Source organism: Saccostrea echinata, unplaced genomic scaffold (assembly GCF_033153115.1).
Source record: "Saccostrea echinata isolate AGI-Se365-2 ecotype Australia unplaced genomic scaffold, CSIRO_AGI_Sech_v1 ptg000033l, whole genome shotgun sequence".
Taxonomy (NCBI): Eukaryota; Metazoa; Mollusca; class Bivalvia; order Ostreida; family Ostreidae; genus Saccostrea; species Saccostrea echinata.
Genome location: NW_026889782.1, coordinates 29,832,127 through 29,838,630, shown reverse-complemented (window position 1 = coordinate 29,838,630; position 6,504 = coordinate 29,832,127).

Sequence of the window (6,504 nt, the reverse complement as noted above, 5' to 3'; positions counted from 1 at the left end):
TTGTATTTTACAGGATCTTGGAATTAATTCTGCAAGCCTTAGCGGTAATCCAACTTTTACTCATAATTTCGTTTCTAAGGAATAAATTCTTCAAATTATATCTAAGTAGACAATATTTTTAATATTCCAACAAGCAAACTGAACCAGGGCTCTACATTAACTTTTTTTCCTACTTGTCCATTCGGACAAGTGACCAAGACATTTACTTGTCCGAACTTCAGCTTCACTTGTCCAAAATTTTTTCAATAAAGTTCTAATTCTGTCAACTTGAAAACCATTACTTAAAATAAAGTCCATTTTATACGTGCTTGATTGATTTGTGTTGTTACTGATAAATACAACAAACACATAAAATAAAATTTTATCTAGACTTCCTGTCCTGACAACAACATAAATGTTCACAAGTGCATCTGTCAACATCAAACAGAATCCAAACGTCGTAAGATCCATGCCTTGAAGTAGTATGCAATTATTTATTATTATTATCTATTACATCGATCCCCATCAAGTATGAACTCAATTACATAGCGATTGATATCGGGATCGGAATTCGGGTTTATGTACTGCTTCCGTTTTTATTTGATAAACTTTCACCAGTCGTTCTTATTTATTATTTGGAGACTTCTTCACATGAAAGCACTTGTCCAATAGGATAAGTGCCCATCAATATTCACTGGTACCGGACAAGCGGACAAGCGTTAATGTCGAGCCCTGTGAACATGGATTATCATACTAATGCTGGATTTCCTAAACTACAAAAAAAAAACTACCAAATATACATAGCAAGTTTAGAAAAAAAAAATGCTCTACCATGGCGTAAGACTTTTCAACATTAATGCACTCACTCTCCAAGATAAAGTCCAAGATTTTTGACATCATAAACATAAAATTGGTCATTTGCGAAATATATTATTAAAACATTTCTTATTTTACAAACTAGTTTTCCAAAAAAAAAATATTAAAAGATGCCTGAGATTCTGATTGACAATATATATGTAGTATTTGCTGATCAAATCTTCTAACAATATGTGGGAATTCATGAATGGTACTAATTGCGCCCGGTTATCAGTTGACCTAATATTGTTTTTATATGAAGCAGGAATTATTCAAAATGTTCTACACAAAAATAGTATCTTGCTGTGGACTTCAATTCTACATTACCTTACATCCAGGACGTTTTATAAAACAACAATATTCATTGTCATCCCTACTTTGATTAGATATATGTATATCACTTTAAACTCTAAATAAAAGATAAAACAGAGTCTGACACATTTGTTTCATATTTTGATATCTTACTAGAAAAAGATGTAATCCAACGAAACACTGATAAACATGATTACTTCACCTTTTCAATCATCAACTTCCTTATCTATATATGTAGTAATATACCATTATCATAGCATCTGCATATGGAGTTTATGTCTCCCACTTGATTTCGTATGCAAGAGCATGTTCTACGTGCGGATAATTTCAAAAAACGGGACAAGCTATTGACAAATAAGTTGATGAAAAAAGAATATTAAAAGCTGTAATCTTTTACCTTTTAACTTTTACGGTAGTTCAATGGGTAAAGACTTCGCTTCATAATCAGAAGGTCGTGCCTTAACAAGCCTCGGCTGCGACAGACCTTAGTCGATTAAAATATAGGTAGCAACTGTTCTATCGCCAGGCGCTTGGCACTGTGTAGTGAAAGTTGCATATCTCTCGCAGGAGAACTTTAAAACTAAGGCCCTGTGTCATAGATAGTCGTCGGCTTGATAAATATATTTCATTGCTCGATTGCCCTGGATGCCAATTTAAATTCTAAGGTTTAGCCCCTTATCGGTATATGGTGACGTCTCTTCACGAGGAAACAATTCTCACATGGGGCATAAAACACAATCAATCAATCAATACTATGGAGTGACTGCTCTTCCTTGTGGATCGAAGTAAAGAAATATACATAGAGGTTGATATAATTATTTAAAGATCAAGTTTGGTTCCTGAACAATGTGAATAAGAACATAAGCGATAATATGAATTATTCTCCTGTACTTTGACCAAAACAAAAAAAAAATAATAAAATAAAATGAATAAAATAAAGGAAGAGAACAAAAATCTTCATCAATAATGAGATAAAATTTCGAAATAAACCAGAAAGATTCATAAAGACGATCATAAAATAATAGTAAAAACATTAGCATGTAATAAGATACGTTTTATCTCTTGCAATAAACTACAGAAATAAAACAAATTTGCATATTTGTTGCACCATATGTTGTGACAAGGACTGATAATGATACATTTCTGCTCGCGTTGAACTAGTCGCTGTACAGTTATGGCAACATTCTGTATACAACGGCACTTAAAGTTCAGCTGTCTCATTTTTAAGAAACTCTTAAAATATCTTAGTAGCTTCTAGGAGAGTTTGTCCATCGTTGCTTACAATGGTATTTTTGTCATCATGTAACCCACTATAGTCAAGCTGGCTCTGATTTCAGCTCAAAATAAGAAATGTCAAATGATTTTCACAAAATTCTTTCTGGCTTAAGGAATGAGTGCGACATTTCATTGTTCTTCTTCCTGAGTCCTCTGGGATAACTTATCTTTTACATGATTCCAACTTTCCTTTGCGATTCTTCACACAACATGTTGATGTACTCTGTAAAGAAAATATAAACTGAAATGAGTTTCTCGTTTTAAGATGACTCTTCAACATTTTTCAACAAAATCATAAATGGCCCTTTTACGACATCCTATTCTGTATTAGAGGTCAGGATGTAAACAGTCTTGTTTGATTTCATTCTACACTAAATCTTACTAAATATAAGAACAATTTCTCATATATTTATCAGACATTTATGTCTTCATGTATGTTTACCTCTCATACCTCCACTACAGTTGAATGAAGCACGGGTGTTAAAATGCATTTTTCCCCATGAATCCTCTGCCATCTGGATTGAGCAAGCTCTCTTACTGGTCAGAGTTAATGTACGCTGACTTCTGGCCTTCATACTGACTCGCTGCAGTTGTCGTAGACCTCATTTTACCTTTATCGACCATAATTGCTGACTTGAACAGCTTGATGTGCTGAAAATGTATAACACTGCACTGCAGAATATCCTAATATTTACAGATTTAAAATTGATGGAAATAGTTTTTTTTTTAATCTCTTATTCATTAACTTTTATAATCTTCATATAGATCTATTTGTAAAAGGCAATAACCTAAGGCCACTTGCTACAAACACTTTCAAAATACATGTATATTCAATAGCTGATCATGGAATATACAGATCCAAGTTAAATGAATTCATACTCTTATCCATGTACATTTTGAAATGTACATGGATAATAACACAGAAAATATTTGCAGCTGCTTACTGAATATGATAAATACACTAGCTTTTTTATGTTTTAAGATTCTATTATCTACATCAGCCAGAATAAAAAAATGATCAATCCATGCAATATTTCTGTATGTTTTATACAAATAAGTTGAATTCCTTTAAAAGGCCAAAAATTATGGAATACTTAAAGCCTTTATCATAACTATTAGAACACCATCGTGTAGATGCATCAACGTAAGGAGGAATGGGACAGTCACATAATAGTCTTACTGGACAGAGCTTCTTTACCAAACTTTGGGAAAATCTGAACTGCAAATCTTCTAATGTTGTCTACGGAATAGAATGTAATCTTTGTGGACTTATCTATGTTGGTGAAACCAAGGGTTCACTTCATAAAAGAATATCGGGTAACAGATTTCAAATAAACAAAGGGGGCGGCAGGTTCTCTGCAAGCACGTTAATTTACCTGATCATTCAATTTTGTCAATGAAAGTTAGAATTCTAGAAAAGATTTACCATCATACAAACAGTCCACCACTGAGTACACCTTTCCGTAGACAACAAGAAAAATTTTTGGATTAGAAAACTAGGGACAGCCTTTCCCTATGGATGCAATGACAATGTCGATAGTGTTGGGAATCTTTCCAGTCCACAGTGTAACAATTTCAATATGATGGGACTTTTCAACCATACACATAGACGTAAACGTAGTCATGGGCATCGGTCTTACAATAAACCTTTAATACACGATGTCTCATTTGATTCGTTACTACCTTATGTAAATCAACAGTTAGGTCTTCAACACATTCGCACCAAACTTTACTCTGTCCCTTTGAAACTTTTGAATAGTCTACTTGAAAAGGTCTAGGAAAGTCCATTTTTTGATTCTTCGACACCAGAATACAGGCTTGTATCTGCGATTATGGATGTATTCTATAATACTATTTAAATTCCATAACTTCGTTTCATATTCAACCCTGTTACATGTGTTCAATCAATATGTTCTCCGTAACACACGAAATCCTCGTGCTCTACATGTCAATCAAAATCGCACAACGCTAGGTGGCCCGTTTGTTTACGCGGAAAGTCAGTTCCGAGTTTACACCTTTTTTTAAAATATATTGGGATACAGCCGGAAGGCCGGGGCGCTGTGTATTTATCACACCTTTCAAATTCTTTCGTCCTGACCATTCCATGTATATAACACACTCAAATGACTTCCAGCAAAATGCATCTACCGGGTTACACCATCAGTCCACCACACATGTACTTTGACATGATTTTAAACTTACTTGTAAATTATCCTTTTTCAGACACATATAAACATGGTAAACATGTTACCTGTTAGATTATGACTGTTTTATTTCACAATAAGTAACATATTAATCCACAGACGTTCGATTAATTTTTGATTAGCTGAATCATATCGCTTTCTAGAAGCGGGGGGGGGGGGGGGGGGGGGGTTAGCAAACATAATGCATGTAGCTTGAAAGAGGCTAGGTATTTTTTTTTTAATAACTACGTATTTTCTTCCTTACCACCACCTTAACACCATGATAATACTTTGACCATGAGAAGCTTTGTTCTATTTTGTTCTATACATCCCCGCTATACATTCGCTAATTGATTTTTTTTTTTTCGCAAACCGTACGACACATTTTCAGTAGTATAATGATAATAGTCTAATATTGAACATATTTTTTTTTTATCTCGTATAGTTAGGTTTTTGAAACATGACTTATTTGGATGTACGTACACATTTTGAAGAGTTTGTATTTTGCTGGACAAGAACACGTGGATCTTAGATTTTATGGCATCTTATTTGTTCAAACATCTGTATATCGGTAAAGAAGTAGTAATATTTAAGAGAAAAGTGAAAAAAAAATCTTATTTCCAAGGAAATTAATATTATTGATTAAATAAAGAGATGAAAAGTTTTTATTACAAGTTTGGCTTTCCAGAAAGCCTGAAATGTCATCTCTTTGGCTTCATTAATATACAGTGGAATGTAACATTTTTTCCTAAGCGATTACAAGCAGAACTTTTTTCAAAAAAGGGGGGTAGTCAGAAAAAAAATTACAACTTACCTGAATAATCTTACACTAGGAAAAAAGGGTGTTCAAACTCGAAATTCTTACTTCGTGGATGGGGAGGGAAGATTTAAACTTTTTGACTTTCTCGAAAAACACATTGGGGGGGGGGGGGGTGAATATGCTGCAACAAAAAATGTGGGGAAGGGAGAGGCAAGCTGCCTTTCAGTGAACATTTGCAACAGTAATTTCAAATATTTTTTTTGTATATGTCTTTAAAAAATGTAACCACTAAGCAGTATTCGTAAAATTTGTAAACAATTGTTATACAAGAAGATGGGTAAAACCTTAGCGTTCCTATTGACTTTACATCACAGCAGATTACTCGGACAACAGCTAAGAAGTTTAAGGCGCTAACCTGAATTAGTCCGGTGTAATATGGTGAGACCCCCCCCCCCCCGTGAGACTTTCCCCCGGAAATCTGGCTATATATAGTAAGACTCCTCGGTGGGGGTGGGGGGATGGGGAGAGAATTACTATATAGTGAGCCTTCCCTCTTAAACGACCATAGTGAGGCTTCCCCCTTCCATGTTCAGTTGTATTTTATTTACATCGACGAAGTATATATATTTGCATTTTGATAATGATCTTATAAAATAGATACATGTATGAATAAATATAGAAGTGCGCATTAAAAATTTATCGTGCACAGTAAATTAATCGTTCCAAAATGATTCTTATCAAAAGAAATACATTTAATATTTAAGAGATCATTACTCAAAGACTCTTGGAATTTGCTTATGTTAACCTTCATGGAGAATGCAATAAATACAATGTAGTAAAGAAAGATGTATACTTGTAACAAAAACGTACATTTTTCATTCAGTTATCTCACATCAATATACATGTACATGTCATCCCAAAATTATTTTTGGCTAACAAACTGTTAAAAGGCTATTAAGATGTTTTAATTATTAATTAATGGAGAACTTTTATTCATATACTGAAAAATATTGTTTTATAATGAAATAAAATATTCCAGAAACTACATTTGAGGGGAAGTCTCACTATGAAAGGGGGGAGAGACAGGCTATATAGTGAGACCTCCCCGGGAGAAGTCTCACTCTATTGCCAGTCGATCTT